The sequence below is a fragment of the Marmota monax genome, unplaced genomic scaffold, assembly GCF_021218885.2.
Source record: "Marmota monax isolate L192 unplaced genomic scaffold, Marmota_monax_Labrador192_F-V1.1 WCK01_AAM20220418_F8-fsc00024, whole genome shotgun sequence".
In the NCBI taxonomy this organism is placed as follows: domain Eukaryota; kingdom Metazoa; phylum Chordata; class Mammalia; order Rodentia; family Sciuridae; genus Marmota; species Marmota monax.
Window position 1 is genome coordinate 4,045,001 of NW_026695224.1, and position 23,490 is coordinate 4,068,490.

Consider the following 23,490-nt stretch of genomic DNA (forward strand, 5'->3'; position numbering starts at 1 on the left):
GCTCTGTTTTTACAGTTAGGACTTCCCCACACGTGCACCAGGATGACAGGCAACCTGCTTAAACACGTCATGGCTGCTGGAACACACAAAGACATCTCCTCTAGAAATTTCTTTCTTCTTTTTTAAAATTTATTCTCTTTGAACTGGACTATTATGTTGACAGCTTGGGGTTTTCCTGCGTTGATCTTTTTTTTTAAGAGCACATGAAGAAATAAAAAAATCATTTCTGATTTTTGTTATTAGACAACAGCATTAGAATTGGGGATGCAGGGCCCGGGCATGGAGCACAGGGGGCCCAGCCCTCCATCTCTCCAGGACTTTGCCACCATGTAGGGAATTTGCTGGAGCTGGGGAGTAGGTACCAGAAGCTCTCTCACCCCGTGGCCTTTCTTATCTTTTTACTCCTTTCAACAGTAAATTGCATTTCAATGGACAAATGGCTCTGCCAAGCGGAGGGTGCAAGATTCCATTCTCAGGGAGGCCCCTCACAGACTTCTGGGACAAAGGCTCTAGAGAAGTGCCCGGTAGGGGAGCCCCCCAGGGTGTCACCCCTGGGGGAGACCAGGCAGGACCTCAGGTCCTGCTGACTTAATGAATTCCTTCCCACCCACCAGCTACCAGGGTGAGAAGCCTCAGAGCCTTCGGGAGCTACCTAGCTCCCAGGCTGCCCCAACTCTCTGGGCTGGCAGGGCTTGGTCCCCAGCAGGGCCTGTGAGCTGGCCCTGTGCTCAGCACACAGCCTGTCTGCACAACACGGAGCCTGGCACACACTGGATCGCCGTGGCCACGCGCTGAGGGAAAGGTGAATGCGTGGTGGGTGCATGGCTGAATGAGCACCCCAGTGGGCACAACCCATTCAGCCCCAAGAGAGGGTTTGGGGAGCCCTGGATCCAGAGATGACCTTGGTCCCAGAGGCTGATGCCAGCAACTAGACCCAGGACCCATGCCAGAACTTTCCAGAGGGCCTCCTAGCTCAGCACCTTGGCTATGCCATGGCCAGAGATAAAACCACAGTGGGGAAAAGAACTGAGCAGGCTCCCGGTTCGACTTAGTCACACCTCCAAGTAAATCCCCCACTAAGCATCCCCTCCTTGAAAGATAAGAATCCATGTGTATGTCCGACAAGGGTCACCAATTGCCCCAATTTGTCTGAGACTCTTCAAGTTTTAGAACTGAAAATACTACATTCCAGGAAGCCCCTCAGCCAGTCCCAGACAAACTGGGAAGGTTGGTCACTCTGTGCCCTTCCCTACGCCTCTCACGTGAGTCTCATGAGGGCAGGAGCCAGCATGCAGCCTGATCCATACAAGGGCACACCAAGGCGTCCATGCATGCTTGGTTAAAGGAAGGCTTTTGTTCCTAAGTTCCAGTAGGTCTGGAGTTTCTCATCACAAGGGACAAACTTACTCCATGTAACCATCCCGGGCGGAGCACATGCCCCAGCCCCCACCCCCCAACAGCACTTGGCTGCCAGAACTTGAGCCAGGTGGGAGACCTCGCACTCCCAGGGCCCTCCATCCCCACGAGAGTCCCTCCTGCTTACCACCCTGGCCACCCAGAACCATCCCGCTCCCTCCTCACCTAGAAATCAGTTAGGAGCAGACACCAGTGCTGTGACCTCCGAGTGGCCTCCCTCCCCACCCGCTCCCACCCAGCCCTTGAGAAAGCACAGGATTCCTTTATGCCACAAGCATAATCCCTGAAATCCTGCCGCCCAGTGCCAGGCCCTGGCCACCAAAGGTGAAGAGTCGAGGCCCCAGCCCTTCACGAGACCCACGCGGGGTCACAGCATGGAGAGGACAGCGGGGACAGGGCTGGGCGGGGTGGGAAGAGCGAGACCCTCTACCTGAGCACTACGCGGCGTTTGAAAGGAGGCTCGCCAAGGATGGTCACCCAGGTACCCGCTCGCGATCCGCAGGTCGGAGGAAACAAAGACGCCGCGGAGCAAGGAGCCCAGGGAGGGACGCCAAAATCATTGCTCCGGATCCCTGGATTATGGCTGGATTTTATTTTCGCCTCCTGGCTTGTCTTTATGTCATAGATCTTCCACAGTGAATTTGTACAGCGAGATGAAGCCAGCAAAAAAACAGACAAAATGTATTTCAGAAAACAAGGGAATACCTGGGTCTTCCTGAGAGCCCCAGGGAAGGAGCCAGCCAGCCACGCTGAGGTCCAGGAGTCCTCTGTGCCAGGGGAGCAAACTGGGGGGTGCCCCAGGCAGAGGGTGGCCCAGGCCAGGACCAACAGGCGTCAAGGGCAGTGTGAGGTGGAGAGTCACAGGACAGGCAGACGCGACCACAGGTGGCCACCCAGGACAAGAGGCACTTTCTCCACTGCTGGCCTCTGAGAACTGGCCCCCAGGCAGGATGGGATCGCTCCCTCCTCACCACCAAGCCAGGCCCCCTCGGGAACAGACACTGCCTCGGGGCCCTGCTCATCCCACAGGCGTCAACGGGGTCCAGGGCCACGTCCCACCTGGAAGTGTGCTACCAGCTGCAGGCAGACCACCTGCCACCAAGCGCCGAGTCCAGGTGTCAGAAGGAAATTGCAACCAAGAACCCGGCCACATTTTTATCATCCATTCATAAAAAATATAAGCGCAAGATAGAAGAAAATAGGTCACGTTAGTGAGATTTACAGTGACTTGGAACTCTAAACGTCACCCCAAAGGTCTCCTAACTACATCTGACTTAAGAGGGCCACGTCTGCCTGACCCAGAAACAGAAAGGGAGTCCAGAAATTGGAACAAGGGGGTTATGGTCCAGAGCATCCATGACACACAGTGGTACCTGTGACCTCATGTCACATTAAAAAAAAAAAAACATAAACAACCCCCCAGAATGGTCCCCAGGCCCATCCACTCTCCACACAGCAGCTACAGTGACGTTTCAGAGACACCCAGGGACTTGTGCATATAAGGCAAGCACTCCACCAACTGAGCTCTGTCCCCAGCCCCCCACTAGTCTTAAGATAAAATTCGGACTGGGGATATAGCTCAGTTGGTCAAGTGCTTGCCTTACACGCACAAGGCCCCAGGTTCAAACCCCAACATTACAAATAAAATAAAATCCCTCTCAGCTTGACCCCCATCTTCCTCTCACCACTCCATCCTGGCCTCTCAGCTGTTCTTGTAACATCCAACTGTTGCTTCTGCTTCCCCAGGACCTTTGCATATGACCCCCATCTATAGCACCCCACTCCTCAGCCTTTACCTACACTTCTACTCACATCAGACACAGAGCCAAGACTCTTACAAGGCCCTACATAGTGCTCTCTACTCATAAAATCAAAAATAGAATGAACTCTAAGCTATAAAGTAAGTACAAAGAGGTCTTAACAAAAAATACATGTATTTACCTATCCTCTAGTGCTTAAAACATTTTTTAAAAATGCTTGCAAAAAGAAAGTCTTTCCCATCTGATAGTGGCCCTCCTTTGCTGGAGCCCTAAGTGCTTCCTTAAAGTTCTCAGCTCCAACTCCACCACCTCAGGGAAGCCCTCCTGTCATCCTCTGCCGCACTCACAAACACGAAAATCTGACGCAGGGGCCCCGCTCAGCGCTCCCACGGCGCCGTGGATGCACCTTCCCCTGGAAGCACTTATGGCAGCTGTAATTTCCCACTGTTCGCACGATGCTTGGATTAATGTTTGTTCCCCCAGCACACCATCAGCTCCACGGTGGGGACAATGCCTGCCTCATTCACCAGCATGTCCCTGCCTTAGCACAGGGCCCGGAACGTAGCAGGTGCTCAATAAATATTTGTTGAATGAATGAATAGACTAATAACGGCACGAGTGAATGGGGGCAGGCGGTTCCCGTTACAAACACCATCTTCAACAAAACAAAAGCAGCCCCCGGAGCTCCTGAGCAGGCCCGCGTGCCCTGAAGTCAAACCGTGCATTCAGGAAGCATTTGCAAGACACCTACTATGTGCCAGGCCCTGAGGACACAAGGATGCATCAGACAGGACTCACCCTGCAGCAGCGCAGCCCAGAAAAGATAGAAAAGTCCAAAACCCAAATGTTTAGCAACCACTTAATGAGAAAACGGAGCCTGTGTGCGCTGGGCGAAAGCTAAGGAAACGGACGTGAACATTAGACGCTGTTACTCCCAGGTCTTGTCCCCCAAGCATCCCGTGGGATCTGGCTGATGCCACCCGCTGGGTGCAGCAGAGGCACACAAATAAGGCTTTCCCAGAAGCAGGGTTAGGGACAGCCTCCCCTTGGTGCCACTGTGCCCCCATCTCCAGGAGGAATATGTTCATCAGGCTCCTCCCCCCCCACCGCTGGGCTAGGGAGGTCAAGCCATGGTCCCTTAACCAGAGCCACAACTGGCTCTGTGGCTCTCCACCCTCAGGGCAGCACTGCCCACTGTGGGCATTATTTCAACTGCCACTGGCACATTCTGAATGCCTGTGCCCCACTAGGTTGTCTCCGGTGATACTTAACCCCCAGGTGGTGATATTGAGGGAGGGGCCTAGGAGAGATGTTAGGTCAAGGTGGCAGACCCCTGGTGGGAGGGTTGAGTGCCCTCCTAAGAGAGTCCCGAGGGAGCTTGTTAGCCCCTTTCTGCCCTTCCACCATGTGAGAACGCATAGAGGGGACCATCTACAAGAACGGACCCTCATCAGACACCGAATCGGCTAGCACCTTGAACTTGGATGTCCCCACCCCCAGAACTGCGAGCCATGTATTTCCGCTGCTTGTGAATTACCCAGACGGAGGCCTGTTGTTACAGCAGCCACAATGGACAAAGAGCAGCAGAAACCAGGAGGTTGCTACTGGCATCTAGTGGGCAGGGCCAGGGGTGCTGAATGTCCTGCAAAGTAAGGCACTTCCTGAGAACGAACAACTGTCCTCCTCTGAATGCCCCCCTGAGGTCAGGAACTCTAGCACAACTCTGTCATCGGGAACCAACCAACCAACTCTCCCTTAACTGGCTGAAGAGCAAGCAGTGAGACAAAAGTGCCACGGGAAATCATCTAGAAAAGTGAGAAGCCAGGTGAGTCCAGCTTTGGCCCCCGAAAACGCCAGCTCCTACCAAAATTCTTCCTACCCACTTCCCGGCGTCTCCCTCCCTCCCTCCAGGGTTTGCTCATCCCTCCTAAACTCCTCGCTACTCAAAGTGGGGTCCGTGGACCATCAGTAACCTGCATCCCTAGAAGCTTGTAAGAAAAGGCAGAATCTCAGCAGGGTCAGGTCTGCTGAATTAGAACCCGCATTTTCACAAGATTCCAAGTGAGCCTCAAGCACCTTCCAGGTTTGAGAAACGCTGCTGGACGCCACTCCAGGACGTTTTACCCAAAGATCACCCACCATGGAGCAGCACTGATGAGGGAGCTCTCTCCGTCTCCCTCCCCTCCGTCCCCTGGCCACGTGTTGCCTGCACCACAGAGACAGCACCTCCACGGAGAGCAGTGGGGACATAAGAATCCCCACAACCCCCTAGATAGGTGTCATCCCCACATAGGTCAAGGGATGACATGTAGCCATACAGAGAACCAAGTGTGTGTGTGTGTGTGTGTGTGTGTGTGTGTGTGTGTGTGTGTGGTGCCGGGTGTTGAACCCAGGGAGGGCCTTGTGCATAGAGGCAAACGCTCTACCAACTAATCCCCAGCCCAAAGGCCCCATTAAAAAAAAAAAAATCTCTTCAGTTGTAGATGGACACAGTACCTTTATTTGATGGCTTTATTTTTTTATATGATGCTAATGATGGAACCCAATGCCTCCACGTGCTAGGCAGGCACTCTACCCCTGTGCCACAACCCCAGCCCCAAGCCCAAACTTTTGTTATTCCTGTGGAGACTGCAAGCTGGAGAGGACCCGGAATGATTACAAGCTGAAGGCTGAAGTACTTTCCTCAGAACTGCACCAACACCCGGGGCCACCCCCACACGATCCAGGTTTCATTTCAGGCCTTCTCTCCCAACTAGACAGAAGCTGCTGTAGTCCCTCTGTAGTCCCTCTGTAGTCCCCCAAAGCCCCCCAAAGTGATCTAAGCACAGAATCAATACCAAGGATTTGATACCAAGTAAGTACCAGAGGGACAATTGTGGATGGGATGCAATGAGATGGATAGGATGGGATGGGATGGGGTGGATGGATGGGATGGGGTGGATGGATGGAATGGATGGATGGAATGGATGGATGGATGGATGGAATGGATGGATGGGATGGGATGGGGTGGATGGATGGATGGGATGGGGTGGGATGGGGTGGATGGATGGGATGGGATGGGGTGGATGGAATGGATGGATGGGATGGATGGATGGATGGATGGGATGGGGTGGATGGAATGGATGGATGGATGGATGGGGTGGATGGAATGGATGGATGGATGGATGGATGGGATGGGATGGGACAAGAATCAGGTGGGACAGGATGGGATGGGACAAGATGGGATGAGATGGGACAGAACAGGATGGGATGGCATGGGAAAAGGAAGAGTCGTGTGGGTGGGAAGAAATGGCACAAGACAGAGCAGGACAGATGAAATGAGAGAAGAGAGAATGCAATAAAGGCTGGGCCCAACAATGCCCCACATCAACCATGGAAAAATGTGCTCCTAGAGGGAGACATGTACATGAACATTTACTACAGCAGACAATGGGAAACAACCTAAATGCCGGCCACCAGGGGACCCGCTGCAGAGACCACGGTACATCCACGCTGCGCAAGGCCACGCTGCAGTTAATAAAGAACAGGGAGATCTATACGCCGACCTGGACGGCTCTCGGAGGCATAGTACTGCGTGAAAAACAGCAAGTTGCAGAAAGATAGATCCAATATGGAATCATTTATTTTTTAATCAAAAATCAATACAACATTGTTTCTATGGATACACATACACTATCCTTCATCGGATGTAAGACACCACGGACTGTAAAACACGCCATTATTTTATGTACTACTGCAAAAGAGAAACAAAGAGCCCCGTAAACCAAAGCCAATGACAAGACACTGGCTGCAAGATGCACCTGGCTTTCAGAGATGTTCGAGTTGTCCTGGAGTCTGTGAAATACCTTCAGGACGATGTAAATTCCTAGGAAAAGAAGGTCCTCACGCACACAGTCCAAAGCAGGGGCGGCAACTAACCTGGGGAGGGGCAGGGGACAGGAAAAAGCCTTCTCTGTAATCTTCAAAATCTTTGCATATAAAAAACATTTACGTACCACTGTGATATTTAACGGTGCCTTTTTTTTTTCTTTTTTTCCAGTGATGTCTGAACATCTCATCTGCCCCTGGCTTAGAGGGGAAGCAGACATCAGGCTAGTGTCCAGACCCAGAAGGACACGGGGACTTTCCACCACACCCCCTCAGAGTAAACCTGGGTGGATGAGCCAGTGGGGAGGCTTCAGCAGGAGGAGGGGGGAGGCCTCGGAATGTCCAGTGGGGACAGGGCATTGGCAAAAAGGAACCGGAGGAAGGGAATTTGGGGGGAAACAAACGATTCACGATTGACTTTCAGAGTGCCATCAGGGATACTAGGGGGCCCTCAGGTTGTCCCCCAAAATGGCTCCTTCATCTACCCTCCCTGCTCTCTGCAAAAGCACTTTGGAAAGTCATAATGCCATCCTGAATGCATCACTCACAAGGGACCTCCTCCAGACTCAAGCCTCTAATTCCACCTTAATATCCAATTCTGTGTGTCAGGGACAGCTGAACCTCAGCCTGCAGCAGCCGCGCCACCTTGGCCTGTACACAAATAAAAATAGCTTTGGTGCTCAGAGCACAGGTTCCCTTGTCGGATCCTCTGGGGGTCCCGGAGCAGCTCGGTCGGCCGGCGGATGGAAACACGTGCAGGGGAAATACACAATGAACAAAGAGGCTCCGCAAGGCGACCTTGACCTTCCGGCTCTTCCTTGGCTCCTCGGCCACGGTGGTCCCCACGAAGCCGCCAATGGGATCGCACCGTCCACAGGGATGATGGCCACAGAACGCCTCTCGTTGCCAGTTTCTCCAGTATTTAAGCAGGCGATGGCCACAATTGGAATGATAACTTGTGCGCGTGTCTCCATTTATTTGTCACAAATGGACAAAGCTTGTCCTGGGGCCTTAACAGAGCAGGACCAAACTGCTGACCAGCAACCCCAGGACAGACCCCGGGGGAAGGGACCACAGAAGAAGCCACTTGATGCGGCACCAACTCCAGAAAAACCACCCCCCAAACCTGCTCGGGAACCTGTCCTTCTACAAGCTCATCCCTGCCCTGGGCTTGGGAGCAGCGCTCCTAGGCAGGACCCGAGCGGCAGGGAGCTCAGGGCACGCACCCTGCGCAGCCGCTGGCCCCTCCAGTCACCCCCACTTCGTCACCCACTCCATGTCCACAGAGACTGGGGGGTGGAGGAGGCAGAGCTGGGGTCTTTCTTCACTCGGGACCCCCTCTCTTCTGGCTTTGTGGATTTCACCGGGCGACCCCACCATGGCTCCTCCCTCCAGGTGGAGGTCAGAGGTCAGCGCCCCTCCCTGGCTCCATCAGGTTCCCACAATGCTCCCCGGCATTTTGTGGGACCCTCCCTGCTCACCTCCATAGAAGGCCCCCTGAGTGAGTGCTCCCCACTCCTCTGTTTGAAAGCACCATCTGTTTTCTGTGGGGACCCTGACTAAAGGGATATTTCCTTTAAAATTTAGGGTGGGGGATAATGGGGATTGAACTCAGGGGCACCTAACTACTGAGCCACATCCCCAGCCCTTGCTGAATTGCTCAGGGCCTCACTAAATTGCTGAGGCTGGCTTTGAACTCATGATCCTCCTGCCTCAGCCTCCAGAGCCACTGGGATTACAGGCGTGTGTCCCTGCACCCGGCTAAGCAAGTTTTCAGTAAATACATCAGCAAGGTGTTTGCTCCTCCTGATGAAAAGCTTTAGAGGCGCCAGTGTGGAGGATGGCATCAGGGAGGCCGGCCAGAGCGGAGAAGCCTGTTGCCAAATACACAGTCCGTCCCGGAAAGGCGAGTCTCTCCAATAACTCACTCACGCCCCACCTCCCCCAGCCAGGGGCACCCCAGCTCTGTCTCCCCCCTACAGGTGTGGACCTGTGCCTGCCTTCCTTCCCTGGGAAACCGAATCAGCCTTGGCAGTTTGGTCAAGGGAGGAAGAGACTGGCCCTGCAGGATGTGGTCATTTCTAAAGCCCACCTGTTCCCTGCTGCACCACCAGGCTCCTCAGTCCTGCCCAGGAAGCCTCAGTGTCCTCAGGGAGCAGGGAGTGCAGGTGCCCGCTGTGGGTGTCCTTGCTGCCCGTGCCCAGCCGTCATCCTGCATTTCTCCATGTATCCCTTCAGCATCTGACTCTCCTGCAGGGACAGGGATCTCATCTCCCCAGGTCACTGCTGCGTCCCTGACACCTGTCCAGGGTGTGGCACATGATAAGGCATCAGTGAAAAACTGCAAGTCCAAAATGTAAAGTGCCCCGTCCACTGGAAGAGCAGAAAGCACACTCTGGTTTGGTCCCCAGACCCTGCCCTCCAGCCCCGGGGATCAGGGTGAAAGAACAGTTTCTGAAACAGAGAAGGAAGTCCGGCTCAGTGGCATCCGTGGGGGAAAGGCCTCTGTCCAGGCCAAGGAGACTGCCCAGCCCCGAGTCTGCAGGTATCTCTGGTCCTTGAGCTGTCCCAAAGGAGTGACAAATGGAACAGCTCTGCACCACCCTGGATGCTCCCCACATAGCATCCAAGACGTATTTCCCAAGCACCTACTATGTGCCAGCCTGCCTACTATGTGTCTCCGGTCAGAATCAGGCACAGGCACAAGAAGGACAGAAAAGGAGGCTGCTCTGGAAGGATCACCTTTTAAGAGCAGAAACAAGCATCCAAAGACAAACCCATGAGGATTATTTCAAATAACTGTCATGAAGGAAATCAAATGGGATGATGTGACAGAAAAATAAGGAACTTCAGCCAGTGGTAGGAAGAAGTGACATCTAAGATGGCTCCAAGGCCCAAGGGAGACAAAGGAGCCAGCCATCTGAAAACCCCAAAGAAACTCCAGGTGGAGTTTCCCTTCCAGGTGGAAGGGAAAGGCCCTGTGGTGGAAATAAATGTGACTGATTGAGGCTCACGGAGAGCCAGGGGGGAGGACAGAGTCAGGGCAGGGAGTGGGGTCTCGGGTGTGAGCTGCCCTGAGAACAGGGACAGGGATCTCACCTCTGAGGATCTGACCAGGAAGAGGCTGGGGGGCCACAGGCAGAAGCCAACCACCCCTCCTCCCCAGCCTCCCTATGGTCTGCCCTCCAGCCACCTGCTTCCCACCTCCCACCTCCCCACCACTCAGCCTCCAGCCTCCCTCAGCGGGTCAGACCGGCCATCAGATGGGACCTCATCACCCCTATCACCGGGCAGCACCCAGGTGCTCACCCAACCACTCCGAGAAGCCACGGCTTTCCCCATTCGAGAACCTATGGCGTGTGTGTCCCCTGAGCCGCTTGCCACCTCCACACCCGACACAGCTGCCTCGCAGGCCTCAGCCTTCCCAAAGGCCCCCCGGGGCCCTGATGTCATTTCCAAAGGCAGCCAAATCCTAGCCCCTCGATTCCAAACTAAGACTGTTTAACACAAAATGAAGCATTTTATAATCCCCCCGACGTCCTCTCCCTGGGCTGGCACGCGGAGCGTGGAACCGCACTGCCAAGACGCCGAGCAAGAGTCGAGCTGTGTTCAGACCCGTGCCAGGGGGAGGCTGCAGGTCGCCTGCGCTCTTCCTGTCCTGGAGCCCCCAGCCTCGCCCGCGGCCCACCTCTTACTTCCCCTCTGCCCTGGGCCAGCACACACAGGCTGCAGGAGGGGCTCCCCGGGCGGACCCCTGCTGTCCGCACTCCTTGAACCTCAGGCCCCAGTCAGTGGGAGATAAATTTGGTTGGTTTCTCATTTTGTTTCGGGAAGCTCTTGATTTCTCTAGGTTAGGTGTCATTTTAAGGATGCCAATCACAGGGTCTTGGAGTTTGAAAGACTCTGAAAAATCAACCAGTGCCCGACCCTTGGGCCCTGCCCCCACACTCCCAGGCCCCTGCCCCCCATCACTGATGAACTGTTTCCAGGCCCCCGTCAACCAGGCTTCTAGAACTGGCCCTGGTTCCGTCCCGTGGAGTATCAACGTAGGGGAGTCACCCGTTCCCCCAACTGCTGTGGCACATAGCTGTGACCACAACTTCCTCTGGGAGGCCCCTTTATTAATGTCTAACCCAGAGGTGACAGGAAAGATCATCCACTGACACTCTCCACGGCCATCAGCGCGCAGCTCCCTCTGAACTGGTGACCAGCCTTGCTCTTGATCCCTGAGATCACGTGACCTACAGTGGGGTCCTCCCTGCCGCTCTAAGTTAAATGGCTGCTTCTGCTGCCACTCTCCATCCCCTCCTTCAGCTAGCAGCACCCTGATCTCCTCTGGGAAATATCTGTGGCCTGGCCTGAGCCAAAAGTCTACGAAACATTCATCAGGGCCAGGAGATGGAGAGAGATCACATCCAGCAGCCTCCACCTCCAAAGTCCCTGGATTCAGCCACACCTGAAGCTCATTCTACACCTACAACTGATGAATTGCACTATGTGGTTTAAGCACATCAGGGTTTGGTTTTCTAACAGTGGCCACCATGTAACCCTGACTTCCCAATTTGTGAGCATGACTTGGAAGCCTCCCCTTCTCCGTCTTCCCCTGAAACACTCCTTCCAACCATGGTCAACACAGGAAGGAAGGGGCTGCCCACCCCCTTTCTGCTTCTGCCCCTGTGGCCTGAGCACACTGTCATATTATGCCTCAGCAAATTAGCCCCTTGTTCTCTGCTCTCATATGGCTCGGCGCATGCAGGCCTTGACCTTCATCAGAGCTCATCAACCAGCTCATGAGAGGCATTTTATTTTGAAAATCTCCAGGCTAACATCAGTAAGGGGTTAGGTGGTATGAGTTAAAAGTTGCGTGGAGTAGTGTCGTTACCATACCCCCAGGGCCTAAAATAGTTCTTAGCATGTGGCAGGTGCTTTTAAAATGTACAGTGAATGAATGAACCCATGACCAGGGATGTATGGTTCTTAAGGAAAGGACTTCTCCTTTAGAAGTTTGCTTGTGCCTTGGGTGCCTGGAGTTATAGCCTAAGGGATGTGGAAATAGGTCACCCATAGTCTTCAGCTACGTCTCAGTGCATTCAGCTGCTATAACAAAAATACCAGGAACTCAGTGACTCGAAAACAGCACACACTTGCTTCTCGCAGTTCTGGAGGCTGGGAACTCCAAGATCCAGGCACTAGGTTAGGCGTTTAGGAGGGTCCACGCCGGGTAGACAGTATTTCTCGCTGTGTACAGAACGGGCCAGGGGAAGGGGCTGGGGAACACTCTGAGGCCCCTTTCCTAAGGGCTTTAATCTGGATCTCTCATGACCTAACCCTAAAGGTCCTGTCTCTTAATATCATCACACTGAGGGTTAGATTCCACATATGAATCTGGGGGGAATACAAACATTCGGACCACAGCAAGCTATCATCAGGGTCTCCCAGGGAGTGACTCCTCTCTATTTGATCCTTTCACCCCCAAACCAGGTGGGGATCCTGGCTGGAGGCTATTCCTGTTCTCACCTACATGCATTTCCTAAAGTTTCCTCAAACCTCAAACTGGTGGGAACAGAGACTGACAGCTCAGGGAACATGGTCTCCAGATCCTCATACCCAGCAGGATCTGAAATTGGCATCTGCATCCAAAGAAGGGAAGCCACGGGGGAGGGGCAGGGCCCACACCTGGGCACGAGGGGAAGTGTGTGAGGGGGAGCTGGGACCCCCACGAAACCTCCACCTGACGGGCCCGGCCTGGGTGGTGATGCTGCGTTTTGAACCAGTGGAGTTGGTGGGGAGGCCCTATTCCTTCCCCCCCCACCCCCAGTATTCTTAATCTAACTACAAACTCAAGAAAGAAAACAGCCCCGTGGGCGTGGTTTTGGAATGCAAAGCTCCATCCGCCTTGAAGCCCTGGCTGTTGGTGGGTTCCAGGGGGGCTTAGCGCACACCCCCCATCCCAGAGCCCTTTCTCCAAAGAACCAAGAGGCCTCAGAGGTTCAAGGGGGTCAGCCCGTGGCCTCTGTGGGATGCCCAAGGTGGAGCACAACTTCCACACAGTGTGTTAGAACTCAAGGATCAAAGCAAAGCCAAGGTCCAGTCTGATGGCGAGAGGTCTGCGGAGCTGGAGATCTCCAAGACTGCAAGCCTGGGGCGAGGCACCCGCAGGCCCCTCTCAGCTGGGCAGGAGCTAGCTCTGCAGGCCTCAGTCTACCTGGGGGCTGCAGCCCCTCCTGAGAATTATCAGACCTCCCAGGCCAGGCTGGCTAAGTCACCACATCCCGGGATGATCTAGGACAAGTCCTGCCTCACTAAGGATCCTGGCCAGTCAGGCCCTGGCTGTGCTCAAAGGAACAGTTCTGCAGTCCAAAGGGGTAGAAGCTAAGGTTGGGAAGGACTTGATCTCCTGAAAACTCTGAGATTAGCTTGTTAAATGTAATACACTGTTAAAAGTAAAGTTGATGGACTTGATGATCGATACCTGACAACCTAGCAGTGGACTAGAACTTACTCCTTCATTTCTGCATGGAATTTCTACCATGGAAATGGTCCCCATCTCCCCAGTTCTCACACCCTTGGGTCCGTATGGAGCTGCCCTGGCTCTCCCAGCCCTGAGCCTTGCTACTACGCATGTTCCACTCTGGTCACGGTGATGGCCTAGGGTGGGTCCCGGTCCTGGCTACTCCACAGAGTCAACCTCAGGACTTCCTCCCTGGCCATCAGAAAGACAGTGCTCATTACCACCACTGCTGAGTTGGGAGGGGTGCTGGGGACACCTCTGCCAAAGCGTACGTGGTGATGGGGTCTGTGGAGACGGGATTGGGTCCGTGTCCTTGGGGTCCAGCCTTGACCTGTTAGTCAGGAGTCTAATTGAGCCAATGTGTCTCCTTTTCTCTGCTTATCAATTTGAGTCAAGCCTCAATGCAAAGAGCACATTAACCCAGGACCTACTATGTGCCAGGCAACCAAATGGGTCATCATGACTTCATGTTTCAGCTAGGTTATGCATCCCCTGTTGGCAGGAATGAGTGAAAACACACACACACACACACACACACACACACACCAGAACACACACACACCCAGAGCCCTGGGCACAGTAGGTACAGTATCACCACTTGCCTTCTAAAAATCTCCAAACTGAATTGGTTGACAGCAGGCTGGACCCAGACCACACCAGGAGTACACATGCAACAGACCCAAAGCCTCATGCACCTCCTGGGAAGCCATTTGGCAGCTTTGGTGGCTGCCAGGAAAGGTAACAGGAAGCAGGTTCCTGTCCCAGAGCCGTCTCCAGAACCTACTCCCTGGGAACTGAAGGGGGGGCTGGCCCGCAGAAACACCCATGATACCCCACCCTGAACCTGGACTTCACTCTGGCCCACCCTGGGCCACAAAAGGACCCAGGGAGCTCAATGATCCAGAAAGTGGTCAGGGTAGCCAGGTGGGAATGAATGAGAACCTCTCTCCAACGTTGGGCAGCCTTGGAAACCTGCAGCCCTTCACATAGGTGGCTATTTCCATGGAAAACCGAAGAAACGTGGATTCCTGCCCCCACAGCCCTGGCCTTCTAAATGGCAAGATCTGTTATCCCGTACCGAAGAGATGTCCGTTCAGGGCCAGCAACGGGACAGTGGCGCTCACTCTATGCAACCGAGTCAATGGGAGGGTGCTCTGTGGGCCTGCAGAATCCACAGGAGGTGAATACAATGTCAGCCACTGAAACGCGAGCTCCCCGGCGCACTCACACACAGCACCACGGGGACCCAGGGCACAGCTGCCCCAGCCCAGCTCAGAACTGCAGTCCGCGGGGCCCCTGGCCTCCCAAGCACCTGCTAATGGGGAACTCCAGGCCAGAGTGGAGGGGAAATTAGGGAAGGTGTCTACAGTACCCCCCACACACACACACCTTCTTGTCCCCTTTCCTTCCAAATGGCAATCCCCTGGCAGGCTGATGCACACAGTTGGCACCTTCCTGGAGAGTGGTGGCGAGCGACCTCTCTGTACCTTGAAACACCTCTTAAAGGCACTAGAGAAAGCGGCTACTTCAAGGCCACCTGTGGCACTTCCTCTCACAAGTCGAGGAATCTCTAAAGTGGTCATCTTCTGTCTCTATATCGCCAAGGCCCAAGAACACTTGTCCAAGGAGAAAGCCATCTCTTCCCACTCTAAATGCCCCTTCCTGGCCACACGTTATCGGAGACCTGCTGTGTCCAGGCCCAGTACACAGACCTGAGCCCAGAGCACGGCATCCAAAGCTTGTCCACTCTCCACCTCCTCACAGGCACCTCTTTCCCTTGCAGGGGGGGTTGTAGCCTCCTTGGGGACAACAGCAACAAACATTTATTGAGCACCTACTATATATTCTAGCCACAGGCCAAGGCTCTCCTAAGGCCAGCGGGGAGAATAAGACCCCAAGCCTTGACATGGAGCAGCACACTTTCAGCAGTGAGACGGGATGGCAAACTTTTTGATCTTTGCCAATCTGGTAGGTTAAAAATGGTATTTCCCTGTGGTTTAAATTTACAGTTTTCTTATTATAAACGGAGCTCTGAATCTTTTTAAAAATGTTTAAGATCCCACTAGTATTTCTTTTTCTGGTTCCATTTCTGTCCTTTTCACATGGGATAGATTCAAAATATCTAACCACAAGTGTGGCACGAACCAATCAGTGAGGATACTGGCCTTGGGCAGGGCAGGCATCCCCAGCCTTCGCCCTGTTCCTCTGCTGATTGATTGGCTATTTTCTTAGTGTTTGTAGGCGCTCTTTACACTTTTAAGGAACATATTTTTGCTTGAGATGTGTGTCTTTGGTTTGATTTATTATGGTTTGTGCAATGCAACCTTTTTTTTTATTGTAGCTGAATGTTTTGGTCTTTTTTATGGCTTCTGGGTTTGGGGTTATATTTAGAGAGGCCTTCCTCACCCCGATCCTATTAAATTGAAATTTCTAAAAATCTCTCTGTTTTCTTTTAGTATTTTTAAGTTTTCTTTTTCTGTTTGGATTTCTGGTCCATTTGGGGTCTATTTGGCATTAGGGATGAAGAAGGGATCCAATTTCCTTTATTCAGGATGACGATCCCTTCTTCTTCCTAATCCCAGGTCCTGAGCTGTCGATCTGACCCACACGGATATGCAGACACCTTTCCCCTGCACCAAGTTTGCGGACGTCCTTGGGTCCACCTCTGGTCCCTGGTCCATTCCCCTGGTCCACTCAGAACAAACCCATCTGTTTGCCATACACATCCACCTTCCTTTCCAAAATATTCCTTTTGGCCTTGCATGCCAATTTTTTATTACAAACTTTGGACAACTTCTCCATTTCTAAATAAACTCTACAGCTACTTCCACTGGGTAACATTAGGTTAATTTAGGGGAAAGTGACCTATTTATGACGCTGAATCTTTCTACCCAAGCAAAAGGCTCGCCTTTTTTATTTGATTTCTCCAGTGCGTCCCCAGTGGTTGACTTCGTCCCCTCCATACTAGTGAATGTCCCTCACTGAGCCGGCACCCTAGTTTCTGCAGGTTTGGGGGCCACTTCTCGCTCCGTGCCTTCTAACGGGCGCTGTCTGCGTGGGGGAAAGCTCTCCGTGGGGGGTATTGATCGTGCTGGAGCCCCAGGCCTCTTGCACTGTGTGGTGTCGGCTGACACCAAGGCGCTGTGCACCTGCCCTGGGCAGAGAGACCACGTCCAGCACCTGTGTGTTTGGCAGTGTGGCTCCCAGCGCTGGCCCTGGCCCCACTCTGCATCGCCTGAATGGAGCCAGGACAAGGGGCGCCCCCCAGCCAGGAAGGCCCCCCACGCTGTTGGAGCAAGAAAGGGCCTGAGCTGGCTCACAAAGGCGGGCACTGGCGAGCCAACAGACAGCAGTGAGGCTGGCAAAGGTGCCCGCCTTCACGCAGCCCCAGCCCTGTAATCGGGGCCCACGGGTCACTCTGGCCACAGCTGAATAAACCAGGGTGTAATTAACTTTCCACTCGGCTTTTTACGCAGCAGCATCTCACCTTTGCCAGAAAAGGAGGGTCTGCCTTTGAAGGGGCTGGGAGCGCTCCTCAATCCTGACCCTCACTAAGGGCAGCGAAGGAGGAACAGCAAAATTAACCCTTGGGGAACACTTTTTTTTTTGCTGTTGCTATTTGAACAAAGTCCTCCTTATTTTATTTTATTTTTTTTAAGTTGAGTGTTCAAAAATGCAACATCTGGAGTTTAGTTTGGAACTGTCACAGTCCCCAACCTGCGTTCTCCTGGTGAGCTGTTCACACCTCAAGTCTCGCCTCTACTTACAGGTCCAGTAACTTTGAGTGACACCCCCCAGCCCTCTGAGCCTCAGCTGGCCAACGTGTAAATTGGGAATGGATGTACAAACTAGAACCTTCCTGCTGCAACTGTGAAGACTAGGTGAGATGGTTCATTCAACAAGCATGTATTAAGCACCACTGTGTGCCAGGTGCTGGACCAGGACACAACAGAGAACAAAGCAGATATGGCTGGGGTCTCCATGAAGTCCCGTGGTTGTAAGGGAGACTGTGATAAATACACTAAAAACCACTGCAGACCCGGGCACAGTGGCACGGGTCTGTAATCCAAGTGACTTTTGAGGCTGAAGTAGGAGGCCTGCCTGCAAGTTCAAGGCCAGACTCAGCAACTTAGCAAAACCCTGTCTCAAAAAATAAAAATAAAAATAAAAAGGCCAGGGGATGGGGCTCAGGGATTAAGCCCCTCTGGGTTCAATTCCCGGTATAAAAAAAAATAATTAATTTAAAAAAAACCCACTGCAGAATAATTAAAGAGCATGCTGAAGGGTGTGGGGTGAGGCGCGTGGGCAGTGTGGGCACAGGGGCTACAGAGAGCAATCGGAAGGGCTGAAGAGTCATGTTCCAGGCAGAGTACCACAGGCCTAGTATGCAGTAAGTGCTAACTAAATGAAGAATGGGAGAACTACAGCCCATACTGCAGTGAGGAGAAAGGAGGACCTGTTTACACATCTGCCCCAGCACTGTCTCTTGGGGGCAGCGAGAACCTTGTCTGCTTCAGAGCTGGCCCTCTCTGCCCAGCGAGGAGCCGGGCTTGGGTCTGAGGACTGGGAATGATGGCTGAAGGGAAGAAACCAAAGCTCAGCTCCAATCCAGAGCTGGAGGCAATTCCCATTCCTTAGAGGGGGTCCCCGGAGCCCCTCGTGACCACCCTCAGTCTTTCTACGGGGTCTCCACCTGCTTCTCCCTCCCTGTAACAACAAAAAAAGATGCCAGTCGTGCCAGAGACCACGGACCTCCAAAAGCCACCAGGTTGCTCAGCCTTGAGGACCTGGACTGGCACATCCCAGGACTGGCCCAGTGCAGACCCCTGCTGACAGCCCGCTGTGGACACAATTAGGAGTGTCACTGGAAAAGTCAGGTCCAAACACTACAACAGCGTGGACGGAGCACCCAACACCCTTGGGCAGTCAGCCTCATTAATTTAGGCCAAAGCAGCGTGGTCAGTGTAAATCACAGACTATCCTTAAAAGGTGGTATTTATACCAGGAAGTGATAAAGCATTCTATCTGAATCCAGACTAAAGGTCCATGGGTGACCAGCTTCAATGAGCACATAAAAGATTGGAATCAGCCCATGGGTAAATCAAACCTGTGTCTACGGTGCCCTGGGCAGTTCCCAGAGACACTTTCTGAAGTCGTTGAAGTCCTCCGGGCTTCCAGAAGACGGTAAAAAACACCCCCTACAACCATTTACAGAGCTCAAATTGGTGTGGCCCATGCCACAAATCGTGTCAAGACCAACTCCAGCCTATTCCCTGTTCCAACGTTATTTGAGACGGTGGAACCTGGATTAACCAGGACTTTCAATCCTCAGCAATTCAGACCGCCACCGAATCCATTTCCTGACCTGGTGCCCACAAACAATGTCTCCATGAGGCACAGGACAAGCCCTGCACACTCAGGGAGTCAGCCTATCTCTCTGTGCAAACACCCTCATCTACTGGGCTCCCGATAAAAATTCAACATGTTTATAGGACAGGGACACAGTACAGGCCACTCAAGCTTTCTCTTTGAGCACTGCTATTTGAAAGACAAGAGCCAGGCACAGAGGCACACAGGACTCTGGAGGCTGAGGTAAGAGGATCACAAGTTCAAGGCCAGCCTCTGCAACCTAGTGAGACCCTGTCTCAATATAAGAAACACTGAGGATGTAGCTCAGTGGTAAAGCACCACTGGATTCAATCCCCAGAATCAAAAAGAGAGAAAATAAATAAATAGACAAATAAATAAATAAATAAATAAATAAATAAATAAATAAAGCCAAGAAAGAAAGAGCCCACACACACACTCAAAAAAAAAAAAAATAGGAAAAGACTGACTAGCAATGTGGGAATCCATTCAGAAGGCATTAAGTGCCGATTGCAGAATATAAAATGGCATGTGCTCACGACTCCAAGCATGTCAACATTTGTCATCCTGTGGGCGCAGGCTGGAGCGAAGCAAGGAAAAATCACACAGTTGTTGGGAACATGATTTTTGCTTGTTTCATTTCATGTCATAAAAATGCAACGTTTGGTACCTTTAAATGTTGTTTTCTCCTAAGACATGAATGGGAGAGAGACAGAGACCGAGGAGGGACACGGCCTTGATGGAGATGCCCGAGTTCTTAGAGTCCACTCTGTGACAACTTATGGTCCCGGGGCTGCCCTTCCTGCTGCAGAACTCACCAGCTCCCACTGGAAATGCCAAGAACTCTTCAGTATGGAGGCCCAGCTCCAGTGCGGAATGCCCCTTAGGAATCTGAAACAAGGCTCCCCCTTCCACAGTGAGCTCCTGCCCCCCCCCCCCCCCCGCCCTGCCGGAAGTCTGCAAGCCTCACAGCTGCTCTTTCAGATTCTGAAGGGAGCATGCACTGCCCCCGCCCCGCCCCCCACACTACTGCCTCCCAGGTGGCCACAGAGAGTCCAGAGGCCACTATGCCTTGCAAGTCTTGTTTATTTGGTACCAGGTATTGAACCAAAGGACACTTAACCACTGAGCCACATCTCCAGCCCTTTTTTTCATATTTGATTTAGAGTCAGGGTCTCAGTAAGTTGCTGAGGCTGGCTTTGAATTTGTAATCCTCCTGCCTGGGCCTCCAGACCGGCTGGGATTACAGGTGTGCCTCACTGCGCCTGGCTCTGAGTGTGTTTTGATCTTTGGGTTTTTTTTTGTGTGTGTGTGAATTTTCTGGTATCAAGGATTGAACTCAGGGGCACTTAACCACTGAGGCACATCCCCAGCCCGTTTTTATATTTTGTATTTTGATCCTGCCTCAGCCTCCTGAGTCACTGGGATCGCAGGCATATACCGCTGAACCCGGCCGCCTCACGTTTCTTTAAAAACTACCTGTAGGGAGGAAGAGGGTGGGGGGAAGTGCGGGGGAGTGACATTGGTCAAGTTATATTGTTATATTGTGTATTGTGTGCATGTATGGATACATAACAGCAAATCCCATCAGGATGTACAACTATAACGCACCAATAAAAAACGTGGGGGGAGGAACCCTCCATCCGGACTGCATCTCATAAACACACGCCACCTCACCCCCATCGCACCGAGGGCATGGAAGGATGACCTTCCTGTACCTTCCAGCAGTGACAGTCTCTGCAGGGGACAAGAGTTGTTCACACCCAAGACCACCATGACCCACAGATGAAAGGGCGGACGCCAGATTCCTGACACAGAGAAGACCCCGCCCAGCTGGCAGACTGTGACATGGTGAAATATATATTTGGTTCCCAGCCTCCTGGGAGCCAGAGGGGGGCTGAAGATCACAGTGATCCCCAACGGCCAATATCTAATCAATCATGGCTGCGTAACGAAGCCTCCCTCAAAAGAGGGACAGGGTTCAGAGAGCTTGGATTGGAGCCTTTGTAACGAACTGGCAAATGCAGGTGATTCTAGCAAATGAGTCAAACCCAAGGAGGGGGTGTGGGGCCCCACCCATCAGAAGCCCAGTCACAACCTGGAGCTCACCATTCTCACCTGCAGTGGGCACGACCCCTGTGGGGTCTGAGGCTACCTCCAGACAGAGTGTCACAACTCAGTGAAATCGGAAGACACCACGCTGGTGTCCGTGGCAGAACTGACTCGTGCTGATAGGGACAAATCCCCGCACACTTAGTCACAGAGTGCTCCATGTGGATTGCTGAGGGAAGAACTAACACGTTTTGTTTTGTTTTGTTTATTTTCAGATAGACCCTTCATCTAAGCATCAGGTTCATTTGTTCTCAGAAACCTCTGGTGGTCCCCACAGCCTGCCCGGCCTGAGCTGAACACGGCCCTCTCTGAAACGTCTGTAAAACTGTAAAAATGGTCTCTCCAGGAGGACCATAATGTCCCTTGTATAGCATCTAGCAGGTAGCAGGGTTAGTGACTTCTGTTGATGGCCCAATGGCGATCGTTTAGCAAACCCAAGGGTCTGGCCTGGAAGGGCCCACTATTGCTATTTTTTTTCCCCTGTACTGGGGATTGAACCCAGGGATTCTTACCCATGGGGCCACATCCCCAGCACTCTTTATTTTTCCATTTTGAGACACGGTCTTGCTAAGTCACTTCGGGCCTTGCTAAACTACTGAGTCTAGCCTCCAACTTGTGATCCTCCTGCCTCAGCCTCCTGAGTCACTCGAATTCCACTACTGCATTTTTATATTAGTTCCAATATAAAATCAGAAGCCTGTTTCCAAACATCTTATACTCAAGTCCAATGCATAAAACAGAATTTAGGGCTGGGGTTGCAGCTCAGTGGAAGAAGGCTTGCTTAGCATGTGTGAGACACTGGGTTCGATTCTCGGCACCATATATAAATAAGGTTCATAGACAACTTTAAAAATATTAAAAATCCTGGGGATTGAACTGATACCCACCCACCCCCAACACAAAAAAACAGCCTCAGAGACACCCTAGGACACAGATAGAAAGCAAGAATACACGGGAAGGGCGTGGAGGCGTCCTTAGAAGGGAACCCTTTGGAGTAACGCGCGTGCATTTCTCAGCGGGCCACCTTGGCTCGGGTAATCCTAAGAACCCAAGTCCTGGGGGAGAGGGCTCCTCACATTCCGGTCCATGTCAGGGAGACTCCTTCAGACTGGGTCCCCCCTTCACCGGGCGGTAATGAATTTCTCAGGGATGTTATTAGGCAAGGTCGCTTCTCCTAGTCTTTCAAGGAATTTCTGACTCCCTTCCAATGCTCCAGGGTTTGGGGATATTCCTGGCTCCCGCGTCCCCACGGAGGTCGTTAGTGGGGTCCTGTTAGGATGCGGGCAAGACTATCAGTAGATACCACCGGCATCGATAAGGATGGCTGGGGACCCTGCCAACGAGGCTGCCGTGGATTGCAGCCAGAGTCAGAAGCTGCTGAGAAGAGAGTCTGCCACTGGGAAGGGGAGCCTGCCCAGGAAGGAGCACAATTAACCACCGTTTCTTTCTGCTGGCACAGAACCCTACTACCTACAGCCCTGAAGTCTCATGCTTCCCTTCTCCACCTAGAGCCCCACCGTTTTCAAAAATGTACTTGAAAGACCCAGAATGAGCTTGACTCTGAAGAGCTGGAGGGAAGAACAGCCTCAGTGGCTGATGCAGGTGGGGTCCGATCCAGGAGCCACAGAGACTCAGGAGAGACCTGCTGAGCAGAGTCGGGCCGGCTTTCAGGACCACACAGAGTGGTCTCACTGGCTCTTAGAGAATAAAGAGAATCGCTTTTAATTAGAAGATCAGTGAGTGGTTGTTTTTAAAAAGTCCGTGACTATATTTCATTCTCTTATAGTTAAGTTCCACCTCGATTCTTGGCTAAATTAAGAAATACACTAGTGTCAGCAGGGCAGAGTGGCGCACGCCTGAAATCCCAGTGGCTTGGGAGGCTGAGGCAGGAGGATTGTGAGTTCAGAGCCAGCTTTGGCAATTGAGCAAGGCCCTGAGCAACTCCGTGAGACTCTGTCTCTAAATAAAATATTTTTAAAAAAGGAGGGGTGCTGGGGATGTGGCTCAGTGGTTAAGCACCTCTGGGCTCAATCCCAAGTACCAAAAACAAAACAACAAAAAACAAAACAAAAAAATACACCAGTGTCTATTATTTTCTCAAACAGGATGAGGTTCAATAACCCAGGGTCCTGAAAAGGTCCTAACTTGGCCACCAAATAGCTCTGTGATCTTCATGGAGTAGAATTTTTCTTTCTTGGTATCTCAGTGTTTGGGGGACAGGAAAAGCAAACACTATAGGCACCTTCCAATTCCAATTTGAAGATTATAAATTACCCATCATCTCTACCTCCGGTTGAGCTATCACAAATTCCCAGTGAATGGAGTTTGGATCACTGAGAAACAGAAAGTTCAAAATGCTAAGAGCCCTCTCAGGTCTCTTGGTGTTTGCATCTGACCTGATCTGGTCAGGGCTGTGCAGATACTGATGTCACTAGAGGGCAAGTCATAGCCGCTGCC

General features: G+C 52.4%; 1 protein-coding gene across 4 annotated transcripts in view; it reads right to left on the reverse strand.

Moving 5' to 3' along the window:
* Nucleotides 1–23,490, reverse strand: part of Znf423 (zinc finger protein 423) — a 318,197-nt gene that overhangs the window by 186,955 nt on the left and 107,752 nt on the right. The gene's annotated exons all lie outside the window — the stretch shown is intronic.